The following is a 21,797-nucleotide window of genomic DNA, read 5'->3' on the forward strand; positions in this document are numbered from 1 at the left end:
TTATTGTACGCCAGGAGATCAGGAGCATGGTGTTTATTGTACGCCAGAGATCAGGAGCATGGTGTTTATTGTACGCCAGGAGATCAGGAGCATGGTGTTTATTGTACGCCAGAGATCAGGAGCATGGTGTTTATTGTACGCCGGGAGATCAGGAGCATGGTGATCATTGTACGCCAGGAGATCAGGAGCATGGTGTTTATTGTACGCCAGGAGATCAGGAGCATGGTGTTTATTGTACTCCAGAGATCAGGAGCATGGTGTTTATTGTACGCCGGGAGATCAGGAGCATGGTGATCATTGTACGCCAGGATATCAGGAGCATGGTGTTTATTGTACGCCAGGAGATCAGGAGCATGGTGTTTATTGTACACCAGGAGATCAGGAGCATGGTGTTTATTGTACACCGGGAGATCAGGAGCATGGTGTTTATTGTACGCCAGAGATCAGGAGCATGGTATTTATTGTACGCCAGGAGATCAGGAGCATGGTGTTTATTGTACGCCAGACATCAGGAGCATGGTGTTTATTGTACGCCAGGAGATCAGGAGCATGGTGTTTATTGTACGCCAGGAGTTGAGGACCATGGTGATTATTGTACGCCAGGAGATCAGGAGCATGGTGTTTATTGTACGCCGGGAGATCAGGAGCATGGTGATCATTTTACGCCGGGAGATCAGGAGCATGGTGTTTATTGTACGCCGGGAGATCAGGAGCATGGTGATCATTGTACGCAGGGAGATCAGGAGCATGGTGTTTATTGTACGCCGGGACATCAGGAGCATGGTGATCATTGTACGCCAGGAGATCAGGAGCATGGTGTTTATTGTGCACCGGGAGATCAGGAGCATGGTGATTATTGTACGCCAGGAGATCAGGAGCATGGTGATCATTGTACGCATGGAGACCAGGAGCATGGTGTTTATTGTACGCCAGGAAATCAGAAGCATGGTGTTTATTGTACACGGGTGATCAGGAGCATGGTGTTTATTGTACACCGGGAGATCAGGAGCATGGTGATTAATGTACGCCAGAGATCAGGAGCATGGTGTTTATTGTACGTTGGTAGATCAGAAGCATGGTCTTTATTGTACGCCGGGAGATCAGGAGCATGGTGATCATTGTAAGCCAGGAGATCAGGAGCATGGTGATTATTGTACGCCAGAGATCAGGAGCATGGTGTTTATTGTACGCAAGGAGATCAGGAGCATGGTGTTTATTGTACACCGGGAGATCAGGAGCATGGTGTTTATTGTACACCGGGAGATCAGGAGCATGGTGTTTATTGTACGCCGGGAGATCAGGAGCATGGTGATCATTGTACGCCAGGAGATCAGGAGCATGGTGTTTATTGTACGCCGGGAGATCAGGAGCATGGTGTTTATTGTACGCCGGGAGATCAGGAGCATGGTGTTTATTGTACGCCAGGAGATCAGGAGCATGGTTTTTATTGTACGCCAGGAGATCAGGAACATGGTGTTTATTGTACGCCAGGAAATCAGAAGCATGGTGTTTATTGTACGCCAGGAGATCAGGAGCATGGTGTTTATTGTACGCCGGGAGATGTGGAGCATGGTGATCATTGTACGCCAGGAGATCAGGAGCATGGTGTTTATTGTACGCCGGGAGATCAGGAGCATGGTGTTTATTGTGCGCCGGGAGATCAGGAGCATGGTGATTATTGTACGCTGGGAGATCAGGAGCATGGTGATCATTGTACGCCAGGAGATCAGGAGCATGATGTTTATTGTACGCCAGAGATCAGGAGCATGGTGTTTATTGTACGCCAGGAGATCAGGAGCATGGTGATTATTGTACGCCAGGAGATCAGGAGCATGGTGTTTATTGTACACCAGGAGATCAGGAAAATGGTGTTTATTGTACGCCAGGAGATCAGGAGCATGGTGTTTATTGCACGCCGGGAGATGTGGAGCATGGTGATCATTGTACGCCAGGAGATCAGGAGCATGGTGTTTATTGTACGCCGGGAGATCAGGAGCATGGTGTTTATTGTACGCCGGGAGATCAGGAGCATGGTGTTTATTTTACGCCGGGAGATCAGGAGCATGGTGATCATTGTACGCCAGGAGATCAGGAGCATGGTGTTTATTGTACGCCGGGAGATCAGGAGCATGGTGTTTATTGTACGCCGGGAGATCAGGAGCATGATGTTTATTGTACGCCAGGAGATCAGGAGCATGGTGTTTATTGTACACCAGGAGATCAGGAACATGGTGTTTATTGTACGCCAGGAGATCAGGAGCATGGTGATCATTGTCCGCCAGGAGATTAGGAGCATGGTGTTTATAGTACGCCGGGAGATCAGGAGCATGGTGTTTATTGTACGCCAGGAGATCAGGAGCATGTTGTTTATTGTACGCCAGGAGATCAGGAGCATGGTGTTTATTGTACGCCGGGAGATCAGGAGCATGGTGTTTATTGTGCACCAGGAGATCAGGAGCATGGTGTTTATTGTACGCCGGGAGATCAGGAGCATGGTGATAATTGTACGCCGCGAGCTCAGGAGCATGGTGATTATTGTACGCCGGGAGATCAGGAGCATGGTGTTTATTGTACGCCGGGAGATCAGGAGCATGGTGATTATTGTCCGCCGGGTGATCAGGAGCATGGTGTTTATTGTACGCCGGGAGATCAGGAGCATGGTGATTATTGTACGCCAGGAGATCAGGAGCATGGTGTTTATTGTACGCCAGGAGATCAGGAGCATGGTGTTTATTGTACGCCAGAGATCAGGAGCATGGTGTTTATTGTACGCCAGGAGATCAGGAGCATGGTGATTATTGTACGCCAGGAGATCAGGAGCATGGTGTTTATTGTACGCCGGGAGATCAGGAGCATGGTGATCATTGTCCGCCAGGAGATCAGGAGCATGGTGTTTATTGTACGCCGGGAGATCAGGAGCATGGTGCTTATTGTACGCCAGGATATCAGGAGCATGGTTTTTATTGTACGCCAGGAGATCAGGAGCATGGTGTTTATTGTACGCCGGGAGATCAGGAGCATGGTGATTATTGTACGCCGCGAGATCAGGAGCATGGTGTTTATTGTACGCCGGGAGATCAGGAGCATGGTGATTATTGTACGCCAGGAGATCAGGAGCATGGTGTTTATTGTACGCCAGGAGATCAGGAGCATGGTGTTTATTGTACGCCAGAGATCAGGAGCATGGTGTTTATTGTACGCCAGGAGATCAGGAGCATGGTGTTTATTGTACGCCAGAGATCAGGAGCATGGTGTTTATTGTACGCCGGGAGATCAGGAGCATGGTGTTTATTGTGCGCCGGGAGATCAGGAGCATGGTGATTATTGTACGCTGGGAGATCAGGAGCATGGTGATCATTGTACGCCAGGAGATCAGGAGCATGATGTTTATTGTACGCCAGAGATCAGGAGCATGGTGTTTATTGTACGCCAGGAGATCAGGAGCATGGTGATTATTGTACGCCAGGAGATCAGGAGCATGGTGTTTATTGTACACCAGGAGATCAGGAAAATGGTGTTTATTGTACGCCAGGAGATCAGGAGCATGGTGTTTATTGCACGCCGGGAGATGTGGAGCATGGTGATCATTGTACGCCAGGAGATCAGGAGCATGGTGTTTATTGTACGCCGGGAGATCAGGAGCATGGTGTTTATTGTACGCCGGGAGATCAGGAGCATGGTGTTTATTTTACGCCGGGAGATCAGGAGCATGGTGATCATTGTACGCCAGGAGATCAGGAGCATGGTGTTTATTGTACGCCGGGAGATCAGGAGCATGGTGTTTATTGTACGCCGGGAGATCAGGAGCATGGTGTTTATTGTACGCCAGGAGATCAGGAGCATGGTGTTTATTGTACACCAGGAGATCAGGAACATGGTGTTTATTGTACGCCAGGAGATCAGGAGCATGGTGATCATTGTCCGCCAGGAGATTAGGAGCATGGTGTTTATTGTACGCCGGGAGATCAGGAGCATGGTGTTTATTGTACGCCAGGAGATCAGGAGCATGTTGTTTATTGTACGCCAGGAGATCAGGAGCATGGTGTTTATTGTACGCCGGGAGATCAGGAGCATGGTGTTTATTGTGCACCAGGAGATCAGGAGCATGGTGTTTATTGTACGCCGGGAGATCAGGAGCATGGTGATAATTGTACGCCGCGAGCTCAGGAGCATGGTGATTATTGTACGCCGGGAGATCAGGAGCATGGTGTTTATTGTACGCCGGGAGATCAGGAGCATGGTGATTATTGTACGCCGGGTGATCAGGAGCATGGTGTTTATTGTACGCCGGGAGATCAGGAGCATGGTGATTATTGTACGCCAGGAGATCAGGAGCATGTTGTTTATTGTACGCCAGGAGATCAGGAGCATGGTGTTTATTGTACGCCAGAGATCAGGAGCATGGTGTTTATTGTACGCCAGGAGATCAGGAGCATGGTGATTATTGTACGCCAGGAGATCAGGAGCATGGTGTTTATTGTACGCCGGGAGATCAGGAGCATGGTGATCATTGTCCGCCAGGAGATCAGGAGCATGGTGTTTATTGTACGCCGGGAGATCAGGAGCATGGTGCTTATTGTACGCCAGGATATCAGGAGCATGGTTTTTATTGTACGCCAGGAGATCAGGAGCATGGTGTTTATTGTACGCCGGGAGATCAGGAGCATGGTGATTATTGTACGCCGCGAGATCAGGAGCATGGTGTTTATTGTACGCCGGGAGATCAGGAGCATGGTGATTATTGTACGCCAGGAGATCAGGAGCATGGTGTTTATTGTACGCCAGGAGATCAGGAGCATGGTGTTTATTGTACGCCAGAGATCAGGAGCATGGTGTTTATTGTACGCCAGGAGATCAGGAGCATGGTGTTTATTGTACGCCAGAGATCAGGAGCATGGTGTTTATTGTACGCCGGGAGATCAGGAGCATGGTGATCATTGTACGCCAGGAGATCAGGAGCATGGTGTTTATTGTACGCCAGGAGATCAGGAGCATGGTGTTTATTGTACGCCAGAGATCAGGAGCATGGTGTTTATTGTACGCCGGGAGATCAGGAGCATGGTGATCATTGTACGCCAGGATATCAGGAGCATGGTGTTTATTGTACGCCAGGAGATCAGGAGCATGGTGTTTATTGTACACCAGGAGATCAGGAGCATGGTGTTTATTGTACGCCAGAGGTCAGGAGCATGGTGATTATTGTACGCCAGGAGATCAGGAGCATGGTGATTATTGTACGCCAGGAGATCAGGAGCATGGTGTTTATTGTACGCCAGGAGATCAGGAGCATGGTGTTTATTGTACGGCGGGAGATGTGGAGCATGGTGATCATTGTACGCCAGGAGATCAGGAGCATGGTGTTTATTGTACGCCGGGAGATCAGGAGCATGGTGTTTATTGTACGCCGGGAGATTAGGAGCAAGGTGTTTATTTTACGCCGGGAGATCAGGAGCATGGTGATCATTGTACGCCAGGAGATCAGGAGCATGGTGTTTATTGTACGCCAGGAGATCAGGAGCATGGTGTTTATTGTACGCCGGGAGATCAGGAGCATGGTGTTTATTGTACGCCGGGAGATCAGGAGCATGGTGTTTATTGTACGCCAGGAGATCAGGAGCATGGTGTTTATTGTACACCAGGAGATCAGGAACATGGTGTTTATTGTACGCCAGGAGATCAGGAGCATGGTGATCATTGTCCGCCAGGAGATTAGGAGCATGGTGTTTATTGTACGCCGGGAGATCAGGAGCATGGTGTTTATTGTACGCCAGGAGATCAGGAGCATGTTGTTTATTGGACGCCAGGAGATCAGGAGCATGGTGTTTATTGTACGCCGGGAGATCAGGAGCATGGTGTTTATTGTGCACCAGGAGATCAGGAGCATGGTGTTTATTGTACGCCGGGAGATCAGGAGCATGGTGATCATTGTACGCCGCGAGCTCAGGAGCATGGTGATTATTGTACGCCGGGAGATCAGGAGCATGGTGTTTATTGTACGCCGGGAGATCAGGAGCATGGTGATTATTGTACGCCGGGTGATCAGGAGCATGGTGTTTATTGTACGCCGGGAGATCAGGAGCATGGTGATTATTGTACGCCAGGAGAACAGGAGCATGGTGTTTATTGTACGCCAGGAGATCAGGAGCATGGTGTTTATTGTACGCCAGAGATCAGGAGCATGGTGTTTATTGTACGCCAGGAGATCAGGAGCATGGTGATCATTGTACGCCAGGAGATCAGGAGCATGGTGTTTATTGTACGCCGGGAGATCAGGAGCATGGTGATCATTGTACGCCAGGAGATCAGGAGCATGGTGTTTATTGTACGCCGGGAGATCAGGAGCATGGTGCTTATTGTACGCCAGGATATCAGGAGCATGGTTTTTATTGTACGCCAGGAGATCAGGAGCATGGTGTTTATTGTACGCCGGGAGATCAGGAGCATGGTGATTATTGTACGCCGCGAGATCAGGAGCATGGTGTTTATTGTACGCCGGGAGATCAGGAGCATGGTGATTATTGTACGCCAGGAGATCAGGAGCATGGTGTTTATTGTACGCCAGGAGATCAGGAGCATGGTGTTGATTGTACGCCAGAGATCAGGAGCATGGTGTTTATTGTACGCCAGGAGATCAGGAGCATGGTGTTTATTGTACGCCAGAGATCAGGAGCATGGTTTTTATTGTACGCCGGGAGATCAGGAGCATGGTGATCATTGTACGCCAGGAGATCAGGAGCATGGTGTTTATTGTACGCCAGGAGATCAGGAGCATGGTGTTTATTGTACGCCAGAGATCAGGAGCATGGTGTTTATTGTACGCCGGGAGATCAGGAGCATGGTGATCATTGTACGCCAGGATATCAGGAGCATGGTGTTTACTGTACGCCAGGAGATCAGGAGCATGGTGTTTATTGTACACCAGGAGATCAGGAGCATGGTGTTTATTGTACGCCAGAGATCAGGAGCATGGTGATTATTGTACGCCAGGAGATCAGGAGCATGGTGATTATTGTACGCCAGGAGATCAGGAGCATGGTGTTTATTGTACGCCAGGAGATCAGGAGCATGGTGTTTATTGTACGCCGGGAGATGTGGAGCATGGTGATCATTGTACGCCAGGAGATCAGGAGCATGGTGTTTATTGTACGCCGGGAGATCAGGAGCATGGTGTTTATTGTACGCCGGGAGATTAGGAGCAAGGTGTTTATTTTACGCCGGGAGATCAGGAGCATGGTGATCATTGTACGCCAGGAGATCAGGAGCATGGTGTTTATTGTACGCCGGGAGATCAGGAGCATGGTTTTTATTGTACGCCGGGAGATCAGGAGCATGGTGTTTATTGTACGCCAGGAGATCAGGAGCATGGTGTTTATTGTACACCAGGAGATCAGGAACATGGTGTTTATTGTACGCCAGGAGATCAGGAGCATGGTGATCATTGTACGCCAGGAGATTAGGAGCATGGTGTTTATTGTACGCCGGGAGATCAGGAGCATGGTGTTTATTGTACGCCAGGAGATCAGGAGCATGTTGTTTATTGTACGCCAGGAGATCAGGAACATGGTGTTTATTGTACGCCGGGAGATCAGGAGCATGGTGTTTATTGTGCACCAGGAGATCAGGAGCATGGTGTTTATTGTACGCCGGGAGATCAGGAGCATGGTGATCATTGTACGCCGCGAGCTCAGGAGCATGGTGATTATTGTACGGCGGGAGATCAGGAGCATGGTGTTTATTGTCCGCCGGGAGATCAGGAGCATGGTGATTATTGTACGCCGGGTGATCAGGAGCATGGTGTTTATTGTACGCCGGGAGATCAGGAGCATGGTGATTATTGTACGCCAGGAGATCAGGAGCATGGTGTTTATTGTACGCCAGGAGATCAGGAGCATGGTGTTTATTGTACGCCAGAGATCAGGAGCATGGTGTTTATTGTACGCCAGGAGATCAGGAGCATGGTGATTATTGTACGCCAGGAGATCAGGAGCATGGTGTTTATTGTACGCCGGGAGATCAGGAGCATGGTGATTATTGTACGCCAGGAGATCAGGAGCATGGTGTTTATTGTACGCCGGGAGATCAGGAGCATGGTGCTTATTGTACGCCAGGATATCAGGAGCATGGTTTTTATTGTACGCCAGGAGATCAGGAGCATGGTGTTTATTGTACGCCGGGAGATCAGGAGCATGGTGATTATTGTACGCCGCGAGATCAGGAGCATGGTGTTTATTGTACGCCGGGAGATCAGGAGCATGGTGATTATTGTACGCCAGGAGATCAGGAGCATGGTGTTTATTGTACGCCAGGAGATCAGGAGCATGGTGTTTATTGTACGCCAGAGATCAGGAGCATGGTGTTTATTGTACGCCAGGAGATCAGGAGCATGGTGATTATTGTACGCCAGGAGATCAGGAGCATGGTGTTTATTGTACGCCGGGAGATCAGGAGCATGGTGATTATTGTACGCCAGGAGATCAGGAGCATGGTGTTTATTGTACGCCGGGAGATCAGGAGCATGGTGCTTATTGTACGCCAGGATATCAGGAGCATGGTTTTTATTGTACGCCAGGAGATCAGGAGCATGGTGTTTATTGTACGCCGGGAGATCAGGAGCATGGTGATTATTGTACGCCGCGAGATCAGGAGCATGGTGTTTATTGTACGCCGGGAGATCAGGAGCATGGTGATTATTGTACGCCAGGAGATCAGGAGCATGGTGTTTATTGTACGCCAGGAGATCAGGAGCATGGTGTTTATTGTACGCCAGAGATCAGGAGCATGGTGTTTATTGTACGCCAGGAGATCAGGAGCATGGTGTTTATTGTACGCCGGGAGATCAGGAGCATGGTGATCATTGTACTCCAGGATATCAGGAGCATGGTGTTTATTGTACGCCAGGAGATCAGGAGCATGGTGTTTATTGTACACCAGGAGATCAGGAGCATGGTGTTTATTGTACGCCAGAGATCAGGAGCATGGTGTTTATTGTACGCCGGGAGATCAGGAGCATGATGTTTATTGTACGCCGGGAGATCAGGAGCATGGTGATCATTGTATGCCAGGAGATCAGGAGCATGGTGATTATTGTACGCCAGAGATCAGGAGCATGGTGTTTATTGTACACCGGGAGATCAGGAGCATGGTGTTTATTGTACGCCGGGAGATCAGGAGCATGGTGATCATTGTACGCCAGGAGATCAGGAGCATGGTGTTTATTGTACGCCGGGAGATCAGGAGCATGGTGTTTATTGTACGCCGGGAGTTCAGGAGCATGGTGTTTATTGTACGCCAGGAGATCAGGAGCATGGCGTTTATTGTCCGCCGGGAGATGTGGAGCATGGTGATCATTGTCCGCCAGGAGATCAGGAGCATGGTGTTTATTGTACGCCGGGAGATCAGGAGCATGGTGTTTATTGTACGCCGGGAGATCAGGAGCATGGTGTTTATTGTACGCCGGGAGATCAGGAGCATGGTGATCATTGTACGCCAGGACATCAGGAGCATGGTGTTTATTGTACGCCGGGAGATCAGGAGCATGGTGTTTATTGTACGCCAGGAGATCAGGAGCATGGTGTTTATTGTACGCCAGGAGATCAGGAGCATGGTGTTTATTGTACGCCGGGAGATGTGGAGCATGGTGATCATTGTACGCCAGGAGATCAGGAGCATGGTGTTTATTGTACGCCGGGAGATCAGGAGCATGGTGTTTATTGTACGCCGGGAGATTAGGAGCAAGGTGTTTATTTTACGCCGGGAGATCAGGAGCATGGTGATCATTGTACGCCAGGAGATCAGGAGCATGGTGTTTATTGTACGCCGGGAGATCAGGAGCATGGTGTTTATTGTACGCCGGGAGATCAGGAGCATGGTGTTTATTGTACGCCAGGAGATCAGGAGCATGGTGTTTATTGTACACCAGGAGATCAGGAACATGGTGTTTATTGTACGCCAGGAGATCAGGAGCATGGTGATCATTGTACGCCAGGAGATTAGGAGCATGGTGTTTATTGTACGCCGGGAGATCAGGAGCATGGTGTTTATTGTACGCCAGGAGATCAGGAGCATGTTGTTTATTGTACGCCAGGAGATCAGGAGCATGGTGTTTATTGTACGCCGGGAGATCAGGAGCATGGTGTTTATTGTGCACCAGGAGATCAGGAGCATGGTGTTTATTGTACGCCGGGAGATCAGGAGCATGGTGATCATTGTACGCCGCGAGCTCAGGAGCATGGTGATTATTGTACGCCGGGAGATCAGGAGCATGGTGTTTATTGTACGCCGGGAGATCAGGAGCATGGTGATTATTGTACGCCGGGTGATCAGGAGCATGGTGTTTATTGTACGCCGGGAGATCAGGAGCATGGTGATTATTGTACGCCAGGAGATCAGGAGCATGGTGTTTATTGTACGCCAGGAGATCAGGGGCATGGTGTTTATTGTACGCCAGAGATCAGGAGCATGGTGTTTATTGTACGCCAGGAGATCAGGAGCATGGTGATTATTGTACGCCAGGAGATCAGGAGCATGGTGTTTATTGTACGCCGGGAGATCAGGAGCATGGTGATCATTGTACGCCAGGAGATCAGGAGCATGGTGTTTATTGTACGCCGGGAGATCAGGAGCATGGTGCTTATTGTACGCCAGGATATCAGGAGCATGGTTTTTATTGTACGCCAGGAGATCAGGAGCATGGTGTTTATTGTACGCCGGGAGATCAGGAGCATGGTGATTATTGTACGCCGCGAGATCAGGAGCATGGTGTTTATTGTACGCCGGGAGATCAGGAGCATGGTGATTATTGTACGCCAGGAGATCAGGAGCATGGTGTTTATTGTACGCCAGGAGATCAGGAGCATGGTGTTTATTGTACGCCAGAGATCAGGAGCATGGTGTTTATTGTACGCCAGGAGATCAGGAGCATGGTGTTTATTGTACGCCAGAGATCAGGAGCATGGTGTTTATTGTACGCCGGGAGATCAGGAGCATGGTGATCATTGTACGCCAGGAGATCAGGAGCATGGTGTTTATTGTACGCCAGGAGATCAGGAGCATGGTGTTTATTGTACGCCAGAGATCAGGAGCATGGTGTTTATTGTACGCCGGGAGATCAGGAGCATGGTGATCATTGTACGCCAGGATATCAGGAGCATGGTGTTTATTGTACGCCAGGAGATCAGGAGCATGGTGTTTATTGTACACCAGGAGATCAGGAGCATGGTGTTTATTGTACGCCAGAGATCAGGAGCATGGTGTTTATTGTACGCCGGGAGATCAGGAGCATGGTGTTTATTGTACGCCAGGAGATCAGGAGCATGGTGATCATTGTCTGCCAGGAGATCAGGAGCATGGTGATTATTGTACGCCAGAGATCAGGAGCATGGTGTTTATTGTACACCGGGAGATCAGGAGCATGGTGTTTATTGTACGCCGGGAGATCAGGAGCATGGTGATCATTGTACGCCAGGAGATCAGGAGCATGGTGTTTATTGTACGCCGGGAGATCAGGAGCATGGTGTTTATTGTACGCCGGGAGATCAGGAGCAATATGTTTATTGTACGCCAGGAGATCAGGAGCATGGTGTTTATTGTACACCAGGAGATCAGGAACATGGTGTTTATTGTACGCCAGGAGATCAGGAGCATGGTGTTTATTGTACGCCAGGAGATCAGGAGCATGGCGTTTATTGTACGCCGGGAGATGTGGAGCATGGTGATCATTGTACGCCAGGAGATCAGGAGCATGGTGTTTATTGTACGCCGGGAGATCAGGAGCATGGTGTTTATTGTACGCCGGGAGATCAGGAGCATGGTGTTTATTGTACGCCGGGAGATCAGGAGCATGGTGATCATTGTGCGCCAGGACATCAGGAGCATGGTGTTTATTGTACGCCGGGAGATCAGGAGCATGGTGTTTATTGTACGCCGGGAGATCAGGAGCATGGTGTTTATTGTACGCCAGGAGATCAGGAGCATGGTGTTTATTGTACGCCAGGAGATCAGGAACATGGTGTTTATTGTACGCCAGGAGATCAGGAGCATGGTGATCATTGTACGCCAGGAGATCAGGAGCATGGTGTTTATTGTACGCCGGGAGATCAGGAGCATGGTGTTTATTGTACGCCAGGAGATCAGGAGCATGGTGTTTATTGTACGCCAGGAGATCAGGAGCATGGTGTTTATTGTACGCCGGGAGATCAGGAGCATGGTGATTATTGTACGCCGGGCGATCAGGAGCATGGTGTTTATTGTACGCCGGGAGATCAGGAGCATGGTGATTATTGTACGCCGGGAGATCAGGAGCATGGTGTTTATTGTACGCCAGGAGATCAGGAGCATGGTGTTTATTGTACGCCAGATATCAGGAGCATGGTGTTTATTGTACGCCAGGAGATCAGGAGCATGGTGATTATTGTACGCCAGGAGATCAGGAGCATGGTGTTTATTGTACGCCGGGAGATCAGGAGCATGGTGTTTATTGTACGGCAGGAGATCAGGAGCATGGTGATTATTGTACGCCAGGAGATCAGGAGCATGGTGTTTATTGTACGCCAGGAGATCAGGAGCATGGTGATCATTGTACGCCAGGAGATCAGGAGCATGGTGTTTATTGTACGCCGGGAGATCAGGAGCATGGTGATCATTGTACGCCAGGAGATCAGGAGCATGGTGTTTATTGTACGCCAGGAGATCAGGAGCATGGTGATCATTGTACGCCAGGAGATCAGGAGCATGGTGATTATTGTACGCCAGGAGATCAGGAGCATGGTGTTTATTGTCCGCCAGAGATCAGGAGCATGGTGTTTATTGTACGCCAGGAGATCAGGAGCATGGTGTTTATTGTACGCCAGAGATCAGGAGCATGGTGTTTATTGTACGCCAGGAGATCAGGAGCATGGTGTTTATTGTACGCCAGGAGATCAGGAGCATGGTGTTTATTGTACGCCAGGAGATCAGGAGCATGGTGATCATTGTACGCCAGGAGATCAGGAGCATGGTGATTATTGTACGCCAGAGATCAGGAGCATGGTGTTTATTGTACGCCAGGAGATCAGGAGCATGGTGTTTATTGTACAGCGGGAGATCAGGAGCATGGTGTTTATTGTACACCGGGAGATCAGGAGCATGGTGTTTATTGTACGCCGGGAGATCAGGAGCATGGTGATCATTGTACGCCAGGAGATCAGGAGCATGGTGTTTATTGTATGCCGGGAGATCAGGAGCATGGTGATTATTGTACGCCAGGAGATCAGGAGCATGGTGATCATTGTATGCCAGGAGATCAGGAGCATGGTGATTATTGTACGCCAGAGATCAGGAGCATGGTGTTTATTGTACGCCGGGAGATCAGGAGCATGGTGTTTATTGTACACCAGAGATCAGGAGCATGGTGTTTATTGTACGCCAGGAGATCAGGAGCATGGTGTTTATTGTACGCCAGGAGATCAGGAGCATGGTGTTTATTGTACGCCGGGAGATGTGGAGCATGGTGATCATTGTACGCCAGGAGATCAGGAGCATGGTGTTTATTGTACGCCAGGAGATCAGGAGCATGGTGATCATTGTATGCCAGGAGATCAGGAGCATGGTGATTATTGTACGCCAGAGATCAGGAGCATGGTGTTTATTGTACGCCGGGAGATCAGGAGCATGGTGATCATTGTACGCCAGGAGATCAGGAGCATGGTGTTTATTGTACGCCGGGAGATCAGGAGCATGGTGTTTATTGTACGCCGGGAGATCAGGAGCATGGTGTTTATTGTACGCCAGGAGATCAGGAGCATGGTGTTTATTGTACACCAGAGATCAGGAGCATGGTGTTTATTGTACGCCAGGAGATCAGGAGCATGGTGTTTATTGTACGCCAGGAGATCAGGAGCATGGTGTTTATTGTACGCCGGGAGATGTGGAGCATGGTGATCATTGTACGCCAGGAGATCAGGAGCATGGTGTTTATTGTACGCCGGGAGATCAGGAGCATGGTGTTTATTATACGCCGGGAGATCAGGAGCATGGTGTTTATTGTACGCCGGGAGATCAGGAGCATGGTGATCATTTTACTCGAGGACATCAGGAGCATGGTGTTTATTGTACGCCGGGAGATCAGGAGCATGGTGTTTATTGTACGCCGGGAGATCAGGAGCATGGTGTTTATTGTACGCCAGGAGATCAGGAGCATGGTGTTTATTGTACGCCAGGAGATCAGGAACATGGTGTTTATTGTACGCCAGGAGATCAGGAGCATGGTGATCATTGTACGCCAGGAGATCAGGAGCATGGTGTTTATTGTACGCCGGGAGATCAGGAGCATGGTGTTTATTGTATGCCAGGAGATCAGGAGCATGGTGTTTATTGTACGCCAGGAGATCAGGAGCATAGTGTTTATTGTACGCCGGGAGATCAGGAGCATGGTGTTTATTGTACGCCGGGAGATCAGGAGCATGGTGTTTATTGTACGCCAGGAGATCAGGAGCATGGTGATCATTGTACGCCAGGAGATCAGGAGCATGGTGATTATTGTACGCCAGGAGATCAGGAGCATGGTGTTTATTGTCCGCCAGAGATCAGGAGCATGGTGTTTATTGTACGCCAGGAGATCAGGAGCATGGTGTTTATTGTACGCCAGAGATCAGGAGCATGGTGTTTATTGTACGCCAGGAGATCAGGAGCATGGTGTTTATTGTACGCCAGGAGATCAGGAGCATGGTGTTTATTGTACGCCAGGAGATCAGGAGCATGGTGATCATTGTACGCCAGGAGATCAGGAGCATGGTGATTATTGTACGCCAGAGATCAGGAGCATGGTGTTTATTGTACGCCAGGAGATCAGGAGCATGGTGTTTATTGTACAGCGGGAGATCAGGAGCATGGTGTTTATTGTACACCGGGAGATCAGGAGCATGGTGTTTATTGTACGCCGGGAGATCAGGAGCATGGTGATCATTGTACGCCAGGAGATCAGGAGCATGGTGTTTATTGTATGCCGGGAGATCAGGAGCATGGTGATTATTGTACGCCAGGAGATCAGGAGCATGGTGATCATTGTATGCCAGGAGATCAGGAGCATGGTGATTATTGTACGCCAGAGATCAGGAGCATGGTGTTTATTGTACGCCGGGAGATCAGGAGCATGGTGTTTATTGTACACCAGAGATCAGGAGCATGGTGTTTATTGTACGCCAGGAGATCAGGAGCATGGTGTTTATTGTACGCCAGGAGATCAGGAGCATGGTGTTTATTGTACGCCGGGAGATGTGGAGCATGGTGATCATTGTACGCCAGGAGATCAGGAGCATGGTGTTTATTGTACGCCAGGAGATCAGGAGCATGGTGATCATTGTATGCCAGGAGATCAGGAGCATGGTGATTATTGTACGCCAGAGATCAGGAGCATGGTGTTTATTGTACGCCGGGAGATCAGGAGCATGGTGATCATTGTACGCCAGGAGATCAGGAGCATGGTGTTTATTGTACGCCGGGAGATCAGGAGCATGGTGTTTATTGTACGCCGGGAGATCAGGAGCATGGTGTTTATTGTACGCCAGGAGATCAGGAGCATGGTGTTTATTGTACACCAGAGATCAGGAGCATGGTGTTTATTGTACGCCAGGAGATCAGGAGCATGGTGTTTATTGTACGCCAGGAGATCAGGAGCATGGTGTTTATTGTACGCCGGGAGATCAGGAGCATGGTGTTTATTATACGCCGGGAGATCAGGAGCATGGTGTTTATTGTACGCCGGGAGATCAGGAGCATGGTGATCATTTTACTCGAGGACATCAGGAGCATGGTGTTTATTGTACGCCGGGAGATCAGGAGCATGGTGTTTATTGTACGCCGGGAGATCAGGAGCATGGTGTTTATTGTACGCCAGGAGATCAGGAGCATGGTGTTTATTGTACGCCAGGAGATCAGGAACATGGTGTTTATTGTACGCCAGGAGATCAGGAGCATGGTGATCATTGTACGCCAGGAGATCAGGAGCATGGTGTTTATTGTACGCCGGGAGATCAGGAGCATGGTGTTTATTGTATGCCAGGAGATCAGGAGCATGGTGATTATTGTACGCCAGAGATCAGGAGCATGGTGTTTATTGTACGCCGGGAGATCAGGAGCATGGTGATCATTGTACGCCAGGAGATCAGGAGCATGGTGTTTATTGTACGCCGGGAGATCAGGAGCATGGTGTTTATTGTACGCCGGGAGATCAGGAGCATGGTGTTTATTGTACGCCAGGAGATCAGGAGCATGGTGTTTATTGTACACCAGAGATCAGGAGCATGGTGTTTATTGTACGCCAGGAGATCAGGAGCATGGTGTTTATTGTACGCCAGGAGATCAGGAGCATGGTGTTTATTGTACGCCGGGAGATCAGGAGCATGGTGTTTATTATACGCCGGGAGATCAGGAGCATGGTGTTTATTGTACGCCGGGAGATCAGGAGCATGGTGATCATTTTACTCGAGGACATCAGGAGCATGGTGTTTATTGTATGCCGGGAGATCAGGAGCATGGTGTTTATTGTACGCCGGGAGATCAGGAGCATGGTGTTTATTGTACGCCAGGAGATCAGGAGCATGGTGTTTATTGTACGCCAGGAGATCAGGAACATGGTGTTTATTGTACGCCAGGAGATCAGGAGCATGGTGATCATTGTACGCCAGGAGATCAGGAGCATGGTGTTTATTGTACGCCGGGAGATCAGGAGCATGGTGTTTATTGTATGCCAGGAGATCAGGAGCATGGTGTTTATTGTACGCCAGGAGATCAGGAGCATAGTGTTTATTGTACGCCGGGAGATCAGGAGCATGGTGTTTATTGTACGCCGGGAGATCAGGAGCATGGTGTTTATTGTACGCCGGGAGATCAGGAGCATGGTGATCATTGTACGCCAGGACATCAGGAGCATGGTGTTTATTGTACGCCGGGAGATCAGGAGCATGGTGTTTATTGTACGCCGGGAGATCAGGAGCATGGTGTTTATTGTACGCCAGGAGATCAGGAGCATGGTGTTTATTGTACGCCGGGAGATGTGGAGCATGGTGATCATTGTACGCCAGGAGATCAGGAGCATGGTGTTTATTGTACGCCGGGAGATCAGGAGCATGGTGTTTATTGTACGCCGGGAGATTAGGAGCAAGGTGTTTATTTTACGCCGGGAGATCAGGAGCATGGTGATCATTGTACGCCAGGAGATCAGGAGCATGGTGTTTATTGTACGCCGGGAGATCAGGAGCATGGTGTTTATTGTACGCCGGGAGATCAGGAGCATGGTGTTTATTGTACGCCAGGAGATCAGGAGCATGGTGTTTATTGTACACCAGGAGATCAGGAACATGGTGTTTATTGTACGCCAGGAGATCAGGAGCATGGTGATCATTGTACGCCAGGAGATCAGGAGCATGGTGATTATTGTACGCCAGGAGATCAGGAGCATGGTGTTTATTGTACGCCGGGAGATCAGGAGCATGGTGATCATTGTACGCCAGGAGATCAGGAGCATGGTGTTTATTGTACGCCGGGAGATCAGGAGCATGGTGCTTATTGTACGCCAGGATATCAGGAGCATGGTTTTTATTGTACGCCAGGAGATCAGGAGCATGGTGTTTATTGTACGCCGGGAGATCAGGAGCATGGTGATTATTGTACGCCGCGAGATCAGGAGCATGGTGTTTATTGTACGCCGGGAGATCAGGAGCATGGTGATTATTGTACGCCAGGAGATCAGGAGCATGGTGTTTATTGTACGCCAGGAGATCAGGAGCATGGTGTTTATTGTACGCCAGAGATCAGGAGCATGGTGTTTATTGTACGCCAGGAGATCAGGAGCATGGTGTTTATTGTACGCCAGAGATCAGGAGCATGGTGTTTATTGTACGCCGGGAGATCAGGAGCATGGTGATCATTGTACGCCAGGAGATCAGGAGCATGGTGTTTATTGTACGCCAGGAGATCAGGAGCATGGTGTTTATTGTACGCCAGAGATCAGGAGCATGGTGTTTATTGTACGCCGGGAGATCAGGAGCATGGTGATCATTGTACGCCAGGATATCAGGAGCATGGTGTTTATTGTACGCCAGGAGATCAGGAGCATGGTGTTTATTGTACACCAGGAGATCAGGAGCATGGTGTTTATTGTACGCCAGAGATCAGGAGCATGGTGTTTATTGTACGCCGGGAGATCAGGAGCATGGTGTTTATTGTACGCCAGGAGATCAGGAGCATGGTGATCATTGTCTGTCAGGAGATCAGGAGCATGGTGATTATTGTACGCCAGAGATCAGGAGCATGGTGTTTATTGTACACCGGGAGATCAGGAGCATGGTGTTTATTGTACGCCGGGAGATCAGGAGCATGGTGATCATTGTACGCCAGGAGATCAGGAGCATGGTGTTTATTGTACGCCGGGAGATCAGGAGCATGGTGTTTATTGTACGCCGGGAGATCAGGAGCATGGTGTTTATTGTACGCCAGGAGATCAGGAGCATGGTGTTTATTGTACGCCGGGAGATCAGGAGCATGGTGTTTATTGTACGCCAGGAGATCAGGAACATGGTGTTTATTGTACGCCAGGAGATCAGGAGCATGGTGTTTATTGTACGCCAGGAGATCAGGAGCATGGTGTTTATTGTACGCCGGGAGATCAGGAGCATGGTGTTTATTGTACGCCAGGAGATCAGGAACATGGTGATCATTGTACGCCAGGAGATCAGGAACATGGTGTTTATTGTACGCCAGGAGATCAGGAGCATGGTGTTTATTGTACGCCAGGAGATCAGGAGCATGGCGTTTATTGTACGCCGGGAGATGTGGAGCATGGTGATCATTGTACGCCAGGAGATCAGGAGCATGGTGTTTATTGTACGCCGGGAGATCAGGAGCATGGTGTTTATTGTACGCCGGGAGATCAGGAGCATGGTGTTTATTGTACGCCGGGAGATCAGGAGCATGGTGATCATTGTGCGCCAGGACATCAGGAGCATGGTGTTTATTGTACGCCGGGAGATCAGGAGCATGGTGTTTATTGTACGCCAGAGATCAGGAGCATGGTGTTTATTGTACGCCAGGAGATCAGGAGCATGGTGTTTATTGTACGCCAGGAGATCAGGAACATGGTGTTTATTGTACGCCAGGAGATCAGGAGCATGGTGATCATTGTACGCCAGGAGATCAGGAGCATGGTGTTTATTGTACGCCGGGAGATCAGGAGCATGGTGTTTATTGTACGCCAGGAGATCAGGAGCATGGTGTTTATTGTACGCCAGGAGATCAGGAGCATGGTGTTTATTGTACGCCGGTAGATCAGGAGCATGGTGATTATTGTACGCCGGGCGATCAGGAGCATGGTGTTTATTGTACGCCGGGAGATCAGGAGCATGGTGATTATTGTACGCCAGGAGATCAGGAGCATGGTGTTTATTGTACGCCAGGAGATCAGGAGCATGGTGTTTATTGTACGCCAGATATCAGGAGCATGGTGTTTATTGTACGCCAGGAGATCAGGAGCATGGTGATTATTGTACGCCAGGAGATCAGGAGCATGGTGTTTATTGTACGCCGGGAGATCAGGAGCATGGTGATCATTGTACGCCAGGAGATCAGGAGCATGGTGTTTATTGTACGCCAGGAGATCCGGAGCATGGTGATCATTGTACGCCAGGAGATCAGGAGCATGGTGATTATTGTACGCCAGGAGATCAGGAGCATGGTGTTTATTGTCCACCAGAGATCAGGAGCATGGTGTTTATTGTACGCCAGGAGATCAGGAGCATGGTGTTTATTGTACGCCAGAGATCAGGAGCATGGTGTTTATTGTACGCCAGGAGATCAGGAGCATGGTGTTTATTGTACGCCAGGAGATCAGGAGCATGGTGTTTATTGTACGCCAGGAGATCAGGAGCATGGTGATCATTTACGCCAGGAGATCAGGAGCATGGTGATTATTGTACGCCAGAGATCAGGAGCATGGTGTTTATTGTACGCCAGGAGATCAGGAGCATGGTGTTTATTGTACAGCGGGAGATCAGGAGCATGGTGTTTATTGTACACCGGGAGATCAGGAGCATGGTGTTTATTGTACGCCGGGAGATCAGGAGCATGGTGATCATTGTACGCCAGGAGATCAGGAGCATGGTGTTTATTGTATGCCGGGAGATCAGGAGCATGGTGTTTATTGTACGCCAGGAGATCAGGAGCATGGTGATCATTGTATGCCAGGAGATCAGGAGCATGGTGATTATTGTACGCCAGAGATCAGGAGCATGGTGTTTATTGTACGCCGGGAGATCAGGAGCATGGTGTTTATTGTACACCGGGAGATCAGGAGCATGGTGTTTATTGTACGCCGGGAGATCAGGAGCATGGTGATCATTGTACGCCAGGAGATCAGGAGCATGGTGTTTATTGTACGCCGGGAGATCAGGAGCATGGTGTTTATTGTACGCCGGGAGATCAGGAGCATGGTGTTTATTGTACGCCAGGAGATCAGGAGCACGGTGTTTATTGTACACCAGAGATCAGGAGCATGGTGTTTATTGTACGCCAGGAGATCAGGAGCATGGTGTTTATTGTCCGCCAGAGATCAGGAGCATGGTGTTTATTGTACGCCAGGAGATCAGGAGCATGGTGTTTATTGTACGCCAGAGATCAGGAGCATGGTGTTTATTGTACACCAGAGATCAGGAGCATGGTGATTATTGTACGCCAGGAGATCAGGAGCATGGTGTTTATTGTCCGCCAGAGATCAGGAGCATGGTGTTTATTGTACGCCAGGAGATCAGGAGCATGGTGTTTATTGTACGCCAGAGATCAGGAGCATGGTGTTTATTGTACGCCAGGAGATCAGGAGCATGGTGTTTATTGTACGCCAGGAGATCAGGAGCATGGTGTTTATTGTACGCCAGGAGATCAGGAGCATGGTGATCATTTACGCCAGGAGATCAGGAGCATGGTGATTATTGTACGCCAGAGATCAGGAGCATGGTGTTTATTGTACGCCAGGAGATCAGGAGCATGGTGTTTATTGTACAGCGGGAGATCAGGAGCATGGTGTTTATTGTACACCGGGAGATCAGGAGCATGGTGTTTATTGTACGCCGGGAGATCAGGAGCATGGTGATCATTGTACGCCAGGAGATCAGGAGCATGGTGTTTATTGTATGCCGGGAGATCAGGAGCATGGTGTTTATTGTACGCCAGGAGATCAGGAGCATGGTGATCATTGTATGCCAGGAGATCAGGAGCATGGTGATTATTGTACGCCAGAGATCAGGAGCATGGTGTTTATTGTACGCCGGGAGATCAGGAGCATGGTGTTTATTGTACACCGGGAGATCAGGAGCATGGTGTTTATTGTACGCCGGGAGATCAGGAGCATGGTGATCATTGTACGCCAGGAGATCAGGAGCATGGTGTTTATTGTACGCCGGGAGATCAGGAGCATGGTGTTTATTGTACGCCGGGAGATCAGGAGCATGGTGTTTATTGTACGCCAGGAGATCAGGAGCACGGTGTTTATTGTACACCAGAGATCAGGAGCATGGTGTTTATTGTACGCCAGGAGATCAGGAGCATGGTGTTTATTGTACGCCAGGAGATCAGGAGCATGGTGTTTATTGTACGCCGGGAGATGTGGAGCATGGTGATCATTGTACGCCAGGAGATCAGGAGCATGGTGTTTATTGTACGCCGGGAGATCAGGAGCATGGTGTTTATTGTACGCCGGGAGATCAGGAGCATGGTGTTTATTGTACGCCGGGAGATCAGGAGCATGGTGATCATTGTACGCCAGGACATCAGGA

Source organism: Heptranchias perlo, chromosome 2 (genome assembly GCF_035084215.1).
Source record: "Heptranchias perlo isolate sHepPer1 chromosome 2, sHepPer1.hap1, whole genome shotgun sequence".
Taxonomy (NCBI): Eukaryota; Metazoa; Chordata; class Chondrichthyes; order Hexanchiformes; family Hexanchidae; genus Heptranchias; species Heptranchias perlo.